Genomic DNA, 21,616 nt, shown 5'->3' with positions numbered 1-21,616 from the left:
CTTGCAATTATCTCATAATGATTTCATTACTTGGCACATTATTTTCTTACACAAAGCTCCCATAATTTCTTTTCTAAAATTACAGAGAGGGTTGCTGATTAGGAATCACTTTATGCACTTGTTTAATTTCAAAATAAATAAAAACTTATGCACATATAGGCCAGGCCTACTGAGATCTTTAGGAGAAACAGATTCAGGCTTTCAAAATAGAGGTACAGCCATTAGCAAAATAATCTCCATCTGCAAAAGAGTCTTTCCTTCCCTTTATAGTATTTGCAATAATTTAGGCATGTAGCAGAATATTTTCACAGCAATCTTAATCTTTGTAATACATTGGAAAAGTTCTTTGTGCTTCTTGTGTGTTTTTAACAAACGAATGTTTGCTGTGGCTTTGGCAAAAATTCTACATGTATTGATTACACAAGGAGAAAAGCTAAACCTTTGATTTTATATTCTTTCTAAAAATGTTGATAATATTTGCACACATGTACAAATTTTTTGGAACATCCTTAAACATTCCTAAACAATAACAAAGAACCAGGGTCTTCATTTTTCCCTTCTTTTTTTGTTACCCTTTGCATTCTCATCTTCTGCTTCCCACTGGTTTCCCTATCTGCTCTTCTGCTTTGGTAAGAAATCGTGCTGCATATCTGGGAGAGTAGTAAGGAAAAGAAAGTCTTGTAGTGACAGAGCTGCTCTGCAGGCTGACAGCTCGAGACATGGCTTCTAAATAATTCAGTCTGGGACCAGACATGACAATTCTGTCTGTGCAGAAATGCCTCAGAGTCGAGGTCAAACACTTCATGTGGTCAAGAACAAGCAATTAATAAGTGGAATTTCCACACTTTGAAATGGGCTTATTGTTTGCTTTCAACTATATGGGTAGGAAATATTAGTATGTGTGGAACTCAAGTCTCCATCCTTAAAAAAACCCCAACAAAACACTCAGTTGCAACTTTAGATTACTCTTGAGTTATTTCATTCCCTTCTGCATTTGAGTTGATGGTGCCTGGTCAGTATAGTGGTAAGTTGAAGGCTAGAGGTGTTACCATCACAAACAGGGATGGTTCTGTAATTCACCAACAGCAAGGCAACAAAAAAGGCAGGTTATGCAAAGACAGCAGTGAAATGCCATGTGATCAAATATTTAATATTTAATATTTACACTTCACTTACACATATAATTCACTTTTTTCCTGAGTATACACACATTTCCATTTTCACCCATACACTTTAGGCAGACTAAATTGTATAAATGCAATGGATTATCTGAAGGCTAAGTATGTCCTCTAGGTGCGTGCACACATCTCTGCGACAAGTTTCACACAAAGGAACTTACTCTCAGTCCCTGGAGAAGAGGATTTCTTAGCACACTTCACTGTCCCTTTTGCACTGTTACAAAACAAATGCTGATGACAGCAACAGGAAAAATACTTCCAAAAAAAGGGACAGTTAATTAAAGTGTATAGAATGCAAATTCACATTTATGAATACATGCTATTCAACATGAAAGTTCTTTTCAGCTAGATAAAGGGTTTTTTGGGGGGTTGTCTTTTTAAATTATTTTTTTCAAACAAACTAAATGTCTTAGGTCTGGAAGCAATCAAACTGGTTGTGACTGTGAAGTATAACTCTGAAAATGCTTGCAACATAACTCTGGCCTATTGCAATGTTATTATTATAGTTCTGGTTTCTGCTGGAGCCATGACCATGAAGCTGCACAGGAGTCACTGAAGAGTGTTCACAAAAATACCCTTTCTCCCACCACCCCTCAAGCAGCATGGATTAAATAACTGCCACTCAGCTGCTGTCTTTTAAATAAAAATATTCTCTTCATTGTACATGTAGCAGTGGCAGGTTGAAGTACATTTTGCCTTTGTTTTGTTTTTCACTCCCCCAGTCAAGGATCACCAGGCAGGACCACAGTGAGAAAGGGTTTGGCACGTTTTACAAATTTTGCTTGTTTTCTTTTAGTTCAGGAGAAAACACGCCCAGAGGAACTTCTTTTCTCTTGTTTAACATGGATGAGAAACATCAGAAAACAGTAATTATTCAGATCATACAGAAAAGATGTGAAATCATGGCACTGTTTCAAGTGAAAATTCAGGTGTTTTCAAGCACATGCCCTATGCCTATGGTAAGTATGAACACTCAGTACTGTTGGTTTATGCTGCTACCCTAAATATTTTTTTTGGAAAAATTATCCACAAATAGTTTTTTTCTCAAAAACATGGGTTTTTTCCCTACAGAATTGGATGTACTGGAGAAAAGCTTAGCCCAGAGTGTTAAGTGGGTCAGAGGAAGACAAAAAATAGAAACAGTTTGGTTTGGTAGAGGATGTGGGAATGGTTAAGTGATAAAAAACCCTCCAGATTCAATCTTTGGTAGTTTCTACACCAAAGATTTCTTGTGAGGCAGACTGAAAACACACTATTATGTATTTGTGTCATCCTCTGCTCTTTTCCCTTCCACTTGCCAATGGCAACTGTCAGGAACAAAATATTCATCTTGATGGACTTATAGTCCACCTCAATATGGATGTTTTCATGTTTGTAGGTACCTTGAAAACTTCAGGTTGGGAGGCAGCTAACCCTGAGATTCTGAGAGTACTCAGGATAACCTACCTGCTCTGTGAACTCACTCAGCTATTTTTTGAGAAATGTAGTTCTTAAGCCTACAACATTATTTTAAAGTTGTAGTGTAGTTATCTACAGGTACTTTTACATTAAATTTCATATTTAATTGTATGCATTTTCCTGCTAATCCTTAATTTTGATACTTTTGGAGCTGGAGTTCATTAACACCTTGAAAATAATGACTAATCAATATCTAATCCCATGATTTGATTCAACACCAATATGTGTCCTACAGATTGCGTTTTTCTGGAGTAAAACACAATACTTCATGAAAAGAATGTGCATAAAATGTATATAGTAGATAAAAGTCTTGCAGCACTATTCAAACAAGGAGAACTGTTCTGGTCATCTGTGACAGCCTCTAAATTAGTCATCAGAAAGAAAAATATCTATCAACAGTAATTTAACATTTTCCAGTAGTGTGTAACAAATCTCAGGTGTCCAGGTATTACATTTCATTATCATGGATGTTATACAGTGCTTTCATTGTTTATCGAACTGGCTGATGGTTTCCAGTGTAGGTAGGTGACTCAAACTGCATCCACAGCGCCTCCCCAGCCAGAGGTGTCTGCATGCTTAGCCATTCTCTCAGGAATGTGAAACAGTGAAAGCTGAAGACAGACTGAAGACTTGGAAGCAATTTACAAAGCTTAAGTCAATTCCTCTACTTATATGGCAAAGCTGAGAAAGAAGCTTTTTTATGCATTATTTTCTCCCATTATACCTCCTCTCCTCCCACACCAAGGAATACTCGCGCTTATGAGGACACTAGGATGAGAGTGGTTGAGGCAAATGTTCCTATATATGGAAGAGTCTGAGTTAAAGATAGCTCTGGATGACAGATCATGTTAAATTCTCATCATGCCCATGCTCCTCACAGTTACTGTAGTAAAGATTAAATGATGAAGGAAAAACCCACCACTTAATTCCAGAAGCTTCTCAACAGGAAAAAATACTTGAAAAACTGAGAAAGAGTCCTAAATTCCTATTTATTTCCTCTTGTGATACCATTCATAATGTTAGTCTACATGTTTCAGTGAACCTGACACCTGAGCAAGCATTTATGTTTCCAGTTAACAGCAATGTAAAGGTTCCAGATAATATTTGTCAAAAAATGGTGCTGGTTTTCATTTGAGAGGACAATCTCCATAGCCAAACGTCTGTAAGATCAGTGTTGCACTGTAACCATAATTCAAACCACAAGCCTATAATACGTGGTTTCTGCTGCCAACATAAAATGTTTGCTGAATATTAAATAAAGTGTTCACAGACTTTAACACTATATACAAGTATTTTCCTTAAATGGGTAAGGACACTGATAAGCAATGTGATTGCCATTTTTATTGTCAGTCCTGAGGTATGCATGTAAATGTTGATCTTTACAATCTGGTTCTACACAGACAGGTTTTATGCATATATTTTGTAATTTTTGAATTAGAGGTGTTTGCTACAAAAAATATTTCTATCACGTGCCTTTTTCTGGTTTCAGGTTAAAACTTTATCTCCTAAAAATGACATTTTATGAAATCTGTCTTTTTGTCTTGAATTCCTGTGCCACTTAAAGACATAATGAAGACTTCTCTTCCCAAAATATTTTTTAACAGGAAAACTTCTAATTACTAACTAGTAAGCCAAATAAAAGAGGACTGAGAAACCAGAAAATACACAAGGTCTGCTCTCACTCCCTGTGAGAAAAATAGAAATTGGCACAGCTGAGGACCACACTGCTCTGGAGACAACAGCCTCCTCCTGCTTTCCACCCTGTGGGAAATGAAGAATGGCTGGTTGGTCCACATAGCTGCAAACCCATTATTTCTCCTCACCTCCCACCTATCGCCCAATCTGCCTCCAAGGCTCTGTAGGTGATCCCATGGAGGACAGATCCTTGGTGTACAGGCAGATAACATTTGGCACGGACTCCTCTGCCTGAGGATTTGACTCCTTTTCTGGGTTCAGCAGCAACAGGACCACTCTCTCCACCATACACTTCTTATCTGGCTGGTAAAGGCTTTCTTTGTAAAGATGCCTGCCCTGTGCTCTACTCACGACACTGGGTTCAGCAATACTGCAATTCATTGCAATTCTGAAGGAATCCTGCTTTCATCCAGGTTCCTGTCTGAGCAGGAGGAGAGGTTCAAGCTCCATCAGGGCCTTCAGTGCAGCTCGAGACCACAAGAGCAATGCCAGATGAGGGCTAAATCGGCACATGCAGCCCACACCCCAGCCCTCTCCTTTGCATCCAGCTCCTGTGGTGGTCTTTCCATAGAGGCCTGCAGTGGGGCTGTAAAAACACAGCATGGTAAATTCAGAATGAATATGTAAAGTATGTGTACATGGGCGTGCATTCAAGATGTACACTTCACAGCTGCATTTCAGAACTGGCAAAGCCAGAGTGTAAAAAATGAGAATAGTTTTCTATGAGACAGTTTCAATCTTGATAAAGAAACATCATTTGAAGAATGAAACAGCACTCAGGGACTCCTTTTGAAATTCCTGCCGCTTCTATCTAGAGTCTTGGTTTCAGCTGTTACCTCCGCCTCTCCATGGGTAAATTTAAGCATCCCATAAACACACATGGTGGGAATGAAGGGCAGGATTGAGGGGAAAAAATGGCACCAAGTTCATCCGCATTCCAGAAAAATGGGGAACAAACCAAAAAACAAAGCAATTTACTGTGAAGCTTAGTGGCAGACTGGCAGAGACTGATAGTTACTTAAACATACTGTAAGCAGATTAATAATAATTATTTAATAGGCAGCTGAGTACATTGTACCTACTTTTGTTACAAGCTGTACAGATTGCTACAAGCTGTACAGATTTCTTAGCCTTTTTAGAGTGGATAAAGTAAAAAATTACTATGTGCTAGAAGCTTCTTTCTTTGCTGACAGGAACCAACTACACTTTTGCCCCCTCTTAAACAAACCAGTGGACTTTTCACTCCATAAATCTCATATTACTTCCTTCCTTTTCATTTATTTTGAACCAGAAGGAGGAGTTTCTAACAGAAGTGCTTTATGGCAGCAGGAGGAAAACAGCAAATCAGGATTGAAGGTGCATAAGGAAAGTAAATCAAAAGCAATAAAATCATGGAGATCTAGCAAGGTTTGTGGGGGGAAATGAAGTCAAAGTTGACTGAATCCAGAGCTGAAGAAACATTACACATGAGAAAACACCATTAAAAATAGGCTGCACTCTTAACAGATGAGATGGGAAATGAAGTAATAATTTATAGCAAAGATAGGAAAAAACCTGCCAGGTTTGCAAATTTCAAATGAGATGCAAGTTTGAATAACAAGTGATAATGAAATGCAAGCACACACAATCTTAAGGGTAGAACACCACGGAACAATTTAATTAAAAGGAAAACAATATGCTCTGCAACACAGGATCAGAAATAACATACTGCCTGATGTTTCTGCTCAGCTAACCAGATAGTTATCTATCTGATAGGGCAAGCAATACATTCTGGTGCTTGAAAAATTTTGCATAAAGGTTCAAATTTGACCTGAAAAAATATCAGTAATGACTTAAAACTTTCCAAGTAGGTATTTTCTAAAAATTCTTTCATCTGATTTTAAGTGTTGCAAGTATGAAACAAATGGAAAATGTGTGTGGGCATAAGAACTTCAGCTATGCATGTATACTTTTTAAAAGTAGCTTTATTTTCAAAAGCAGAATATGACAAGCATTTACTGTGATAAATATGGCCATTTTTCCCCCAGTCCCTAAGAATGGTCATAAAAATATTCACACAGTTTGGCGAGCCTTCTAAAAAGAAAAAAACCCCTCACACCCTAGAAATATCATATATGATATTAAGCAATACAACAAAAGAGTAGCTTATTTTATATTGAAGGATATTAACTACAGTATGGGGTATTGCAGAAGAAGAAGGTCTGCAGATTTGCAAATGAATTTCATGCATGATTTATAAATGCAAATGTGAGTAGTAGGTGATAATGAAATACAAGCAAGCAAATACACATGGTAGATCAGATACCCTGGGGAGGTGGGGGAAGTGTGCTGCACTAAATGTACTTTTTCAAATGTCAGAATTGGACCCAAATGGCATGAGAAAGCAGCATCTTGATAGAGTGGAATTACAGGAAAATTGCATGTGGGTAACACCAGATGAAGGTAAAGGCAGAGTGAGTGTTAGCAGTTGTGTAAGAAAATACCCTACTAAGGTGTGTTAAAAATAATGGCATTAATCTTAGTCTGAAAAAGGAAATACTGGTTACATTGATCACTAAATTTAGCCAAGATTACCAAACCTCAGAAAAGTCCACAAAAGAAGACAATGTATGTGGATGAATATTAACCTAAGTTAATGGATGTTCCTAATTTACTATGATTAGTAATATACAAATACAATACCCAAGAGATGGATAAGGACAGTAACTCCTCCTGGGGAGCCAATGCAAAGCAAACACCAAGAGGAGCTTTTTCACTCAAAAATACCTTTGGACACATAGCCCAGGTGCCTGCAAATTTCCTTCCATGTAGCAATGACAGATTGAAGGAACAAATCCGTGCTTTCCTATATTTTGGCTGCTTCTGTAGTTAATCAGCTGCTGTTTAAACTGAAGAACTGTGCATCAAGAAACTTACAAGTGTCTTTTGAAGAATTATGTGGAATTCTTTTGAGGGAGGAACTGGGGTCAGGGTTAAAAATGCACTCACCATATACAACTTTGCCTGACAAGAGAGAAGTGGCATACTTTGATAAGGCTGTTGTCTTACAGAGATTAAAAACCCAGAGAGGGTAAAGTCAGACACAGCTCCATTAAAAAGAAAAAAAAAAAGAAAAAAAAGGAAAAAAAGAAAAAAAAAGGAAAAAAAAAAGGAAAAAAACCTGTGAACTGTGTTACATGGGTCTGCTTATTTCATCTTGGCTCGGCATCACTGCAGTAGCTGTCTGCTGTTTTCCTACTGTTTTTTAAAGCTGCAATGATTTTTGTTGTTGGTATGCAGAGTTTGATGGCCTTCCAAATTTGTATTTACAATTTAAGACATAGTCACACAGGGCTCTATTAAAATGCAGATTATTAAAACAGAACACTAATAAAATAAAAGATAAAGAGGTTAATTATCTAAAATTATCTGTAACTTGTAACTTGATGCCTCGTAAAGCCTATATGCAGATAAAATGAAAGCTTGGAATTGTTGGGCAACTTTGACAGCTGACTTTTTAGAACAGTTTTCCATCAATTAAAATCATAGATTTACCTGAAATTGAGCCACGTAAGGGCTGGGTATCTGGCTTACTTTCCTTTCATATATTCCATGATGTCTACCTGAAGCAGCTATACCAGCTCAGAGAATTTAGTATAATGTTTTAGGTGGCACATGTAAAGATGTATTATAAAAAACTAAGCATGAAATGTAAGAACTCCTTAGCATGGATATATGAAATATTTAAGTATTTTTGTACTATGTAACGGACTGCCAGTAGTACCTGGGCACCCAAGATACCCCCAGGATGTTATGAGGGAGGCATTCAGAAAAGAGCTTTCAAAAGAGCTGCATCATGGCCAAACATTTAAAGGGTTAATTACACAGCTGAGTGTCTACTCCATTTACTGATAAGCAGAAAATGTTGTAATTTTTTGGGTTTATGAATTGCTGGGGTCAGTGTGTATCTTTCACACAACAGTGTCTGTCTAGCTCTATCCCCTACATGCTGGGCAGAGACAATCCCTCTCTTGCCTGGAACCCCAGAGCCCTCTAAGCTGCTTGCTCTGTAACCTTGGCAGCTGGGGCTAACACAATTCTTCATTTTTGTTTTTGCAATTGGCCTCTCTAAATAAAAACTACAGAGCCTTGTTACCCAACAACTGAGTGTGAAATCATGACATTGCAATCCCCTACTCTAAGAGTCAATCAATATTTTTCATTACAGATTTGTACAGTAAGGTCAACAAGATGAAAAATGTGCATGGAGCAAAACAGACAAACCAGCAGAGAATTACAAAATCTCTTCCAAGCTGTAAGATTATTTTCTTTGTAATGATATAAAAAATATGCCCTTGATGAAGTTTTTAAATAAAAAATGAAGGAAACCTACATTAGATTGGACACAACAAAGTGATCTGTACAGCCTGCACTGACACATCTTGGTAGTACAATCTGTTTGACATTCAAAAGGTTTACTCTTCCTTTAAAAAAATTACATCATTGTACATTAAGCAAGTGTAAATATAAGAGATGGGTATAAACTGCTAATTTTTCTGCATGATATTTTCATTGCATTAAGTAGTAGGAAGGAGGATTAGATAGAGGTACAGGGCTAAGCTGGTACATTTCAGCTTGAGAATCAGGGGCAATCTGCTCCACAATGTAGGTGCTACTCTGACCCAACAAGTTTTAGCTCAGCAGTATACACTGGACCACTCATTTTCCTGAACCACGCTGAAAAGCGTGAAGATAGAACCAAAGATACCTGAAATTATTGGTAATGCAAAGGTGGTCACTACAGACTTTTACTAGGCAAACTAGGTTTTACTTCATCTTCTACACTTTTGATGGCAGGATAACAATCCCTAACATGAAGCTTCATGATATATCAGGATAATTTGGTAACAGAAATAAAGACCATACCTGCATTTTAAAAACCTTATTTTTACATAATCAAACATTCGCCTGAAATAATATTTTTCTCCTTTATTGGAAGAGAAACATCACTTTGTACCATCAAATACTCTTACTCCCAGGAATTATGGTTACAGTAAGCCAAATATGTGTTATGTGTTAGATGTGAATCTATTTCAGAGCAGCTACATTACAATGTGAATCGAACCTCATATGTCTGTACACTCTTGGTGAAAAATCACTGTCACTTAATAATACTAATATGAAACCATGGCCTTGATCTGAAGGACAGCCATCACAGAGGGATTTAGAGCGATTTTATAATCCTATTGACTATTTTACCCTAATCAATTTGCTTGCTGAAAGCCCCAACACCAGTTTTTTTTCTGATAGGAACACCCTTGGAAAGGGTGACTTTATTATAGGTCTATATTGTTAAACTATTCCTTCTACTGGAAGAGCATCCACTCACTTGTGCAAAGAAGGTCTCACTGCTGGGTAGGAATTTGCCTCTTCCTATGTAACTTCAGTTTTCAGTCTACCTTTCCTAAATCCCAAACAAAAACCTCTGTCCTCCACAACTGTCTTACAGAGTTCAAAAAGCCAAAACACTTTACAAAGACTGAAAAAAAAAGTCACTTTATAATTTACAGATGACCAAAGTTTAACTTAGTTGGTTAGAGCATGGTGTTAGTAACACCAAGGTTTTGGGTTCAACCCCCGTACAGGACATTACTGAAAGAGTTGGGCTTGATGGTCCTTGTGGGTCCCTTCCAACTCAGGATATCCTGTGAAGTGTTTATAAATTTAAAATGGCTTTTGCAAACTCAACTGGTCTTTGTGGCTGCAGCAAACAGAAATAACTATGGATTCGAACCACAGCAGGAACAGCCAAGTCTTTCTTGATGTCTAACAATAAGGATAGAGAGTCTCTGGAACAGGCTACCCAGAGGAGGTGGTGGTATCACTATTACTGGATGTTTTTAAAAACAGGTTAGTCAAACATCTGTCAGAATGACACAGATAGAGCTGATTCTGCCTTGGGGAAGGCAGGATAGACTAGATGACCTCTCGAGGCTCTTCCTGCCCTATTTTTTATGATTCAGTGATTCAGCACATAGCTTTGAAACACCCTGGGGCTTGATTCTTTTCTCACCTCATGTTATTTTTAAACTGGTGCAACTTCACTGACTTCGATAGAGCTTTTCCTCCCTGTCCTGCAGTAAGTGTGAGGAGAATCAGAACTCACATTTCTTACACAAATGGAGACTGGGTCTACCCTCCCACTGTGCTGCACAGCTGATTTCCTGAGATAAAATTTTCTACCTCTTTAAAGCAGGCAATATCAGTGATTTAAGTCAACCTTTGTATTATTTTAGTAAAATCTGTGTCCCATTATGTGAAGCAAAGGTGAAAAAAATGTTGAGTAGAAACATTCTTTGCAATTTTCAGCAAATGTCAGCTTTTTCTCCCAATGTATTTCTCTTTGTGTAGAGATAGAGCTTGGGACTGAGAAAAAGTCCACCTCACCTACAGAAGGAAGGCACAGCAAAGAGGAGGAAAGGAAACAGGAGAGCCAATACTAAGTAGTGCCTCATAACCAAGGACACAATACACGACAGTTGGCTGCAACATCTTGTAGACAGGGTATTCTAAAAATGTTACAGACTGGGCATGGGTTTAGCATGTGAGCTAGTAAGTGTGGAAGCTAATCACATTCCTATCCAGCAATCTCTAAGGACAAAGAAATAGATAAAATATGTCAGAAGTCCCCGAAGCTACACAGCTTCTAGAATGCTACTTATTTGAAAATGTCAAAGCTATCCACATTCCACATGCAGTCAGCAGGTTTACGCAGAGCTTCAAATACCCAGAAAATCTGTAGTCTGTGCCACAGCCAGTGAAATAGTATTACACTGCACCAGCTTCAAACAGAGGAACGACAGAAAATACAGTCCATACTAGCTAATTTGTTCTTTGGCTATCATCATCCATAGAAGTTACCTATCAAGGGATATCACCACCTCTCTTGTGGCATTCACATATATATATATATATATATATATATATATATATATATATATATATAAAATATTTCAAAAGTATTTTCTGCTCATTTTAATGGATAATAAATTGTCTGCTTATTTTTTTGTGTGTATGAATGAATGACATTCAACACCAAGCAGAAAACTATGCTTTTCATATATTTAATCTAATTCAAACTAATAATAAAAAATAGAGAAATGGTTCTTGCAAATTTACTGTCTTCAAAAAAGATTGACTATAAATATAAATATAAATATAAATATAAATATAAATATAAATATAAATATACTTGCAGGTGGATTTTCACTTTCAGAAAATTCATAGAAATCATAGAAATGAAGATTTTAAAAACTGAGAGACTTCACCTGAAACATGCTGCTCAGGACTACAGCACTTTTTGAGACCTTTGGGAGATCCTATCTTCTGATCAGTTCTAAAGTGGTCACTTCTTTTCTATACTCTCACATCCCACGAACAACTTACGCAAAACTTCATGAAAAAGATGGTGAAGATGCGAATGGAAAAATTCTCATAGGCTGCTAATTCCAGTGGTAATTGAACCTGGCATATTTCCTCTATTCTGGTCTAACTGGGATTTGAATATTTGTTTCCCTCAAGTAAAGGTTGTGAAATCCCCTGAAACACAAAACTATGATGAAAAGGTCCCTAGTGTGCAAAAGAGATTTCATCTACTTGTGCAGCGCTTTGAGATTTGATTCTTCACTTAAGAGTACCAGATTTCCTTGGGATGATGAAACACTGTATAAAACCCCAAGGAACATGGAAAGGTTTGACTCCCACTTCTGGATTCCTTTCATTAAGAAAATGGTATCTGCAGATTTGGTGGGAGATGGCAGGGGGTGTAAGTTTTTGGCCTGAGGAGCAGTTAAAAATTAGTGACAGATTTCAAATATATTCAAAAACATAGTTTATCTATACTCAGAGAAACAATCTTTTGAAGCCCTTTAATGCCAAATCACTCAGACAAACCTGTACAAAGTTTCACGTGACAGCAAAATATACAGCCTTGTCTTTTAAGAAGTCCTCTGTCAAGCAGCCTCCACGGTACATCAGAACATGACTTCTCTGCTTCTGAATTTGAAAGCCTGTTTTGCCCTGTTCCTTTGAAAAGGCCTACTCTGCATCCAAGTTTATCATAAGGTCATCTTCCTTTCTGTGCTTTTTTCTGTCACTATATTTGCTTATCTGTATTAGATTCTGACCCTTTGAGATGGGTGATGGCAATCAGAGATAGCTGCATGGTGTCACATTAGTTACCACATGCCAGCTCATTTCGAACTTCCCAGCTCTTCCAGAAACGAATACTATTCACTTGAACAGGACCTTTCTTTAACTTGTTTGTTTGGTTGGTTTAGCTTGGTGGGTTTTTTATTTTGTTTTCTTTTCTAGCAATGAACCGTGCACAATGGGCAAGGCTACTGCTCAGCCTGAGTACTAAGTATTCTGGGTACTTTCTGGAGGAAAACCCCCCAAAGTTCCCTGAAGCATCCTGAGTTTGAAATCTTTTTAGTATTATCTTACTGGTCAGCTGCCCAAATCTCTTCATAGGTAAAGACTGAAATATTTGCAATAATAAAGACTTGATAGAGAAATAAAGAGGCAACGAAATGGATATCCTTCTAACTGTGAACCTTCATGACTTAATCAGAGGCATGCTTGTGTATTCTGTTTTTACTCAAACTTTGTGCACCTCATCCCTTTGGTGCTGGCATATGGTTCTTTAACGTGTCTAAAATGGCATCACTTGCTGTTTACTCATGCAGAGGCTCACGTCCAATATAGTTAAAACAATGAATACAGCCTCATTAACACAGGAGTTAAAACAGGGCTACCTTGTCTTCTACAGATACAAGGACACTTCTGACAGCATTCTCAAAAAAATGGACAAAAATATTCGCATCTGCCACCTCTCCTGCTCATCACAAGCAGCTCTTCTTCGCATCAGCGTAGAGGCTTGGACCTTGACTCCCTTCGTTGAAGGAGAGAGATGAGGAAGTGAGCAGTCTTTACACTGGGAACCTAGAAGCAATATTTTCTAGCCCCAAAAATTTGGTTATATTTTTGTAAGACTTCTCACATAATTAGAGTTAAGAAAGTTCAATAAATCAAATTTACTTCTGTCTCAGTTTTTAGTTCTCAATAATAATATGAATTCCATTAATAATATGCATTCATGGGGTTGTCTGAAACTGTGCATTAACATTACTCCTAAAGCAATATGCTTTTTATCTATATGCTATTTTCCTATCTATCTGCATAAGGCCCCCAGAATTTCTTTTAAGATATTGCAATTCAATAATTAATCAAGACTCCCTTCTACAAATTAATATGACTGGAGCATTTAAGTATCATTGAACAGGCAGGAATGAATCCTGAATGGAAAAGCCAGCCAGTTACCTCAATAAAAACAGATTGTGTGCAGAGGGGGGTAGCAGTCTGCAAAGCTGAACACATGGCCTGAGATCTCTGCATGAAGGAGTATTATTTAATATACTATTGCATGGCACTTAACATGACTGAACTTAGCCCTGCTCTGAGCCAGGGGAGCCTAAGACAAATGTAAAATAATGACATTTCTCTTCCATAATACACAGGACACATTCCTAAACAAAGACCAATATTTCTAGAGCCAAGGATATAGTAGATTTTTAAACACTGCAGTGTCAAGACCTTATTGTGCACTTCAGGCTAGTGACCAGCCACTTTCTGCAGATAATGAAGGACTTCCTGAGAAGAAGGAAAAACAAAGTCAACAGCAAATACACAGACTGATCATCATGACATAGCAACTATAAAGAAAAGAAAACATGAGATTGTATTGGATCAAGTAGTAGTTGATGGCAAAGATGAAAACACATTACTATGTAAATGTTGTGGCTAGAGGTGAGTTAATAATGGTCTGGCAGGTGTAAGTCATTAGGATTTCTTTGTGGTAGCCATGTAAATTATACATGGGCCTGCTTTGAGGGAAATCACCTTTTTGCTCTCCTGTAGCTTTTATGCCAAATTAAAAAAATTAATGAAGCAAGCAGAATTATTCTTGCTTATGTAGCAATTTTGATAAACAGGAAGAAGTCTCAAATTAGATTAAAAAAAATTAATCACATTATGTCAAAATGAATCAATGCAGTCAAGAGTTATGATAGTCCAGTCTGTCCTCTTGCTCCTCAGAAGGCACTCTTTACCTAAGGACTACTGGGGGAAGCCTGGGAAGCTCCATAATAAACACATTAACACACATTTTGTGAATGCCTGCTGTTATCCAAGTGCTTAAGAATCTCACTAAGTTAAGACATCTGTGGGGATGTTATGCAAAGCTGTCAACGTGAAGTACAGCCCATATTCAAAAATGCTAATGGGTATTACCCTACATATATTACTAAATAATTAACATGCAACAATCTCTTCACATTTAAAAAAGGTACTTTCAAATCTTTCAATCCACTCAGATTAGATTCTGATCTCTTGAGCAAGCAGATTTTTCAGCAACCCCAGATAGAAATCCTTTCTAATTTCCAGGACATCAGGTTTTTCCTATCTGATTCAAGATTATTATCACAATTTAAAAATAAATTATCCAGCAAAATTATTTTAATGTAACCAAGTGTTGGAAGATGATTTTTTTCAGTTAAGAGTTCAGGAAAATCTGACTGACAGAAGTATGTGTGACAAGGCTACAAATCCAGCTTTAAAGCTCCTATGATTGAGTGAAAATCGTGATGACTCAGTAGAATCTAACTCTGTTGTTTCAAATCTGATAAAAATCCCTAAGCTGATGGGTTAACCTTGAACCAGCAGGCTTTATGGTGGTTCCCAGTAACCAGCATGGAGCTACTGTCCTCTCCTCAAATGAGATCAGGTATCCATTCTCAATCCAGACCAAATTTGTGCTGCTGGAAAAGCACAGACCCCATGTCAATGACTGTGGGAGCATAGCATAATTGTAGTAAATGCTGGAAAATCTCTTCATGCAGTAAACAAACCTTTAAGAGTGTTATTAATGAAAATACATGAAAGCCCTTACAATAATTCAGAAATTTATTTCCTGGAATAACAGATTTCCAGTCCTTTAAAAGACAAAATGTAGCACAAAGGAACTCAGATAAATTAACAGTTATTCCATATCTATTTTCTTCATGCCAAATAAAAATAAATTTCACAAAATAGGTAAGGTCTATTTGAACAAAAAACCCCAAAAAACTAAAGGGGATTTCTGGTCTCAGAGATACCTAATTTAATGTATTTAGGAGGGAATTTCTGTCAGCAGGGAAGTGGAATACAACTTTCACCATCAGAACAGGACTGACCACATGCACACACTTGAGGCACGGCTAACACAGAGCGTTCCCCCTCTTCCAGACCAGGTATATTCCCATACCTCAAGAAACAGAACAGACCAAATCTTGACTTCAGTAAAGACTAAATAAATGGCTACACCTACAGAATCTTAACAGCATCATCTGGGACTCAGGCTATTCCTTCATAACAAAGAACATAAAAAACTCATTTCTGACTACAGCTTTCCAGCAGACAACTCTTTTGTCCAGTGACTCCAAATAGCTCTGGATTCACATGACGTGCACCCAGCACAATACTGTCACTCAAAAAGGAGAAAGAACTACCAGTTAAGTCCAACTCCATGGTTCAAGAGACTCCCTCCTCAGCTTATTTTCTCCTTTGGTGTACTCATAGTCTTAAATTTTTTATTACCCAGTAAAATTCACTCTAAAAGAAACAACTCTTAGAAAAACAAAATAAAAAGGAAACACATTTCCCTCCCTTAAATCAAAACCGCTGTGCCAGCCTGGAATTCCCTAATGACAACGTGAGCCCAAGACAGAACAATGGCATAGTTGCTTGATAAATCATAGAAAGTGAAATTAACGTTTTATAGATGCGAATGGAAAAATCTTTCAGGAAACCAAGGTTCTGCCAGGATGTCATTCCAAAACACAACAGAATGAGACACCAGAATACAAATAAAACTGTGCAACATTTCCTATGACCCTTTTGGTGGTCCATCTAAGTCACACGGAGAACTGTATGAAAAGAGAGTGGAACACATTTTTTTAAAATGAACACTGATCTATTTCCCACCCGCTGTGTTATTTCTCAAAGAATGCAACAGGAGAGTTGAAGCTCAGATCTACAACTTTCCAAGTGGAAAGGCAAGTCCATGGCAACAAAAATGATACCATTCTGCATGTGTGTGTACCTACTCACAAATGTTTCTCATTCCCCTTCAGCTATACCCCATTGCTCTTGCTCAAAATTCCACAACTCTCAAGGATTTGTTTTTTGCATTGTATCACCAGTGCTGAAGTTTGCACTTCATACACAAATAAGCAGCTCAAGTAACTTTACAATCTTATGTATTCTAACATTATGAGCTGTCACTGTTTCTTTCAACAATTTTTGCTCAGTGATCAGTTAGCCACTGTATAAGCATGGGGAGTCACCATATCCACCCTCCTGTTACTGTCATAAAAAGAAATGACCATTCCTTTATTAATATTTAGCGTTTGATAAAGACAGCTTTTGCTATGTGCTCAAATTTTACTTTGTGTATTACTCGAAAAGACCAGAGTATAGATTTGTCTGGAAACTACTTTTTGCCTTCCAATTATTAAAACCAGTATTTTATTTTAAATTTTATTTTCATTAGCTCACTCCCTGTTGACAAAAATGCCCTGCTTAAAGCACATTAAAATAGTGAATCACAAAATGGATGCTCTAATTTACTAAATAAAGTGGAAAAAATAAAAGACAATGTAATAAAAAGATAAAGCCTTCATAGAGAATTGCAGCAATTATATCTCCACAGCTACAATATAACCCAAAACTTTGCAAATGCTTTGATTATTGAACCATGGCTGAAGTGAATAATTTGGCTTTCACTAAGAAAACAAGCACATTCATTCTCACTACAATGGAGAGAGGCAGTTTTAATTAAACCTTATCAAAAGATGAATAAAGAATAAACTCAATACCCATTCTACAGGATTCTATTTTCATCTGTTTAGTTTAAGCTTGCCATGTTCATGCAATAATTAACCACTGTCCAAGGAATGCTGGAGTTGTGTTAATGTTGGTAAAGATTTAATTAGTTCAATTATCTGGAGACTATTGAAGGCTCAGCATAGTACCAATTTCTTCAGGCTTTATACATACCTCAGATCAAAATATATTAAACTGAAATACAAGTGAACAAAGAAAATTTACTATTTCACTTTAGCTACTGAATGAATGTGTGTTTAATAATTTTATTGCCCTCGTTTTAAAATGAGGTTTCAGAAATAGAATATGTAAGCTGTGACTTACCCAGTCTTCCAGATTAGCTGGTGGGTTTTTTTTTCCTAAGTCATCTTATATTTTAAACAAAATTAAGTTTACTTTAGAAAAGAAAACCCAATACTTCTTTAAGCAGGAAAAAGTATAGTTCCTTTTACATTTTTTCTCCCCACTGCCTACATATTTTACGTCTTTCAAGGAAAGTGAGGCATTTAAAAAGCATTGAAAGCAGTGACACAGACAACTGTTTCAATCTGTCAGACAGCATGGACAGACAGTAGGGATCATTTTAGAAAATAGAGCGGCCCCCCAGCGGCCTGACCTTCCTGGTGGGAAAGCGAACACAGTGCGGTGCTTGACAAGCTCACCAACAAAGGAGTATATTTAGTGCCCCCAAATTCTGACACGCTTCTCACAGGAAAAAACGCAAACTGGGATGAGGCGTCGTTGACTACAGCTAACAAAGGGTGAGTTCTAATTGGAGATTGCACTGTTACTGTGAAACAAAAAGGAGGAGATGAAAAGTGAAAACACCACTTCACTACATGCAGACTGTAAGCACTGGAGTGAGCCCAGTTCCTATTTTTTAAAACGGTTCAACTCCATATCAGATGCTATTCAACTTGCAAACCCTCTGGATCTGTATGTGCAGCTCCTGCTGCCTTTGGTGGGAACAGAGCCCAGGAATGGGAGCATTAGAAGATTTCCCTCTTTGTGTTACTAAAATATTATCATTAGCTATTCTTTAGAAGGGATGTTTGAATAAACCATGTTCATTTTCCTGTAAGGTTTAAATGACATGTTTATTACTACCATGGTCCATCCTTTGTTTTCCCAACAGTGTGTTTTGGAGTATGAGTTCTTTATAACCGATGAAGGCTGCACAAAGATGGCCAGCACATGAGAGGGTCACAGGAGTTTATCTCCTTGAGGAGCTAAACACTGTAGGAGGATGTTATCTTTTTCTTATGAAGCAATAAAAACTTATGAGTTAATACAAAAGTAACTGTTTTGAAATTGCATACTACATTATAGCCAGGCTGGATTCAAGCTGCTTGTCTCTTTAGGCAGTCATAAACTGCTTTACAGATTGCACTGCTATGCTTCCAATCAGTAAATACCATTTGGTAAATAACCCTTGTGAAACACTGTACCTTATTTTCTACTACTCACTTCAGCTTGAAAAAGGTAAACACTTCAAGGAATAAATTAAACTAATAAGAGAAAGTGTGAACTGCACACTGGGTGCCAATTGATGCCTCAATTCAGCTCCCGTTTTTACCAAAATTTTATCTCCCCTTCCAGTTTTCTCTAGGGTGGAAGAAAAAAGGGAGATGCTGAAATTCATTCAGGCTTTTTTTGAGTCCAGATGGCAGATAATCCTCAGCAAGCAACAGGATATAGCATATTTTCCATCAACCACCTCCCCTTTCTGACGACTGATTTTTAAGTTGCATCAACAATCTGAGGACTGGAGGTGCCCCATGGCCTACTGATTGAAGACTTGCTTCTGCCTGTGTTTCTGTGAGAATTTATGACAACCGTGTGGGAGAAAATAAGGCTAATAGATGATTAAGTATTTAATGATTCACATCTATCATTCGCTGAAAAAAACCTCAGCTGAAACATTATTGTCTGAGTGAGCTTAAAGAAGCATTTCAGGTTAAAAATACCACCCCAAACAAGTCAGAGCATGTATAACTGAGAGTCAAATTTCAACATATGTGGACTCATTTAATAATATTAACAGGATTGTAATTTTTCCCCTTAATTATAACTATTAAGCAACTGTAGAGTAACCACAAATATATCCATACAGGTATATCCAATGTCATATTCTCTGGTATCTTAGAAATTGCTTCATCTTCTTTCCCAGAATTTCACCAAACCTTAAAGACAGTACTCATTTTTACTGGAGAAAATTCAAGCTCTATTCAGGCCAGGATGTTGCTCACCCTAACATAAAGCATTACTGAGAAACATATGTTGCTTTACAATGACTATTAGTTACACAGCTTATGAGAAAATGAGCTAAGTATGTACAGACACATTGCTAGAACAAATTATACATTTATATTTATACATTTATATTTTATATTTTATATTTATATTCTATATATATGTGTGTATATGTGTATACACACACACACACACTATTTCCATGAGTATTACCATCTGAATAACTAATTCAGTACTAGCTAAAATCATTAAGGCTATGGCAATCACACAAAAAAATTGCAGCAACAAAAAGCAAAAGCCATCTATTTCAGGTGCTATGCTGCTAGACGACCTATTTGGTGCCTAAATATTAATCATACGCCTGAGATGGTGTTCTTTGTCCCATGTGAAAACCTTGGAAGCTGGCAGTATAGACTGTAAGTGGATAGTCTTCTAAGGAGGAGTAATTTGCCTGCCACCACCTTTAAATAGTTTTGCCTTTTTTTGAAACACAATTCAGTTATTTTATCTGGAAAAGCTCTAAGGCATGGGCTGGATCTGCTACAGATTAAGTACAAAAGAGGTTTGAGGCTTCTGGCTCATCTCTCAGGTGAGAAAAAAAAAACCCCAGAAAGTACAGAAAAGATCTTAGTAGAAATACAACACTTTACCCCAACTAAATTTCAAAACACTTGTTTTTAGTTGGTGTGAAACTGTCTACTTGTTTAAAAAAGAACTGTGCTGGAGGAGGCAGCAAGATTTTGTCTGCCTCAGACCTGAAGAGTATCTGATTTTTGTGCTCTCTGCATTTTGAGAACATAATTCTCCCTTTTTTCTCCTAGTCTGAAAACTTTTTGTGATATATGAGTGTGGCCAAGAAGTATTGAGGAACTTTGTCTACACCAAAAACGGAACTTTAGGGTATTTTGTGAAGATAATGAAAAGAACTTGTTCAGGTCTGCAGTGTAAGTAATTTTTACCACACAAATTCCTCGCTTTTGTGTTAGCAAAGAGGAATACTTTGAGTTTTTCAGTTTAGGAGATCTTCAAACAGACAACAGTGTGTAAACAATCCCAAAGTACATAACTTTACTAGAACAACCTCCAGTCTGTGTGCAAGGGCTTCAGAAAGGCCCCTTCATCAGATTTCCTTCTGCTCTTCACACTGAACAAAGCTTTGGCTGACAATACCGAAATCTCCTCCTTTATTTGGATTAAACCCCCTTTGCAGGAGAAGTATGCAAATGCAATACGTGTTTCTCTTGCTGAGGCTACTCTAACCCAGCTATCTTTTCACTGTCTATTTTCCCCCAGCAGACCATCCTATCGGCTGACAAGGGGGACCAGCCTTTTAATTCAATCTTTCACAACACTGACAGTTGGATGCTGGGGCCTGCCATGAACTCTAAAAGGAGCTCATTTAGTCATAATTAACTATTCCCTGCATATTTCCTAAGGTATGGTAATTGTGCTAAAAGCCAACAAGTGAAGCATTCATTCTGGTTTTCTTTTAAACTTTTATTTTTCCACAGCAGTCTCTTTCTCCCCTCCTTCCCCCCAACCCCCCGCCTTTTTTTTTTATTTAATCTTTTCTTTCTTTCTTTTCTTCTTCCTTGGAAACATTTAGAGTAAAGAAAAGGAATGACGGTGGAGATAGGGAGCTGCAGAAAACTGTGATGTGGGCAGTTCAAAAGGCAAAGTCTGCCATACGATACAGGACCCCATGGCAGCACTGAGCTATTCAGCTGGGTAAAACATAAAGAGAAATGAAATGAGTAGAATAGAGCTATGTCATTAATGCAGAATGATGGACATCCTATCTGGGTAACAGGGAGTCATGAATATACATTTCTAATTCCTTAGATATGGTGATAAGTGATCTCTGTTTCCATTAGCACCAGAGTATGTGTATTTGAACAACCTAAAATCTTCAAGTTACGCAGATGTAAAGCACTTTACACACTATTCCTCCCTCCTCCCCACAACACAAACATATACCATGTCCCACTGCATGCAGTGGGATTCTCACAGGGATGAGGTATGATGGATCCAGCTCACGTTTATCATTGTTGAGATGGGAAGCTTTGGGAATC

The 21,616-nt window shown here is 37.4% G+C and overlaps 1 protein-coding gene across 1 annotated transcript in view; it reads right to left on the bottom strand.

Annotated features, from left to right (window-relative positions):
• The window catches only part of CDK14 (cyclin dependent kinase 14), a gene marked incomplete at its 5' end in the record, with an annotated part of 318,948 nt that overhangs the window by 24,521 nt on the left and 272,811 nt on the right, over positions 1–21,616 (bottom strand). The window lies entirely within an intron of this gene.

This window comes from Coloeus monedula, assembly GCF_965178545.1.
Source record: "Coloeus monedula genome assembly, chromosome: 1".
In the NCBI taxonomy this organism is placed as follows: domain Eukaryota; kingdom Metazoa; phylum Chordata; class Aves; order Passeriformes; family Corvidae; genus Coloeus; species Coloeus monedula.
Note: the sequence above shows the minus strand (reverse complement) of the source record. Positions and strands in the feature narration are given on the sequence as shown.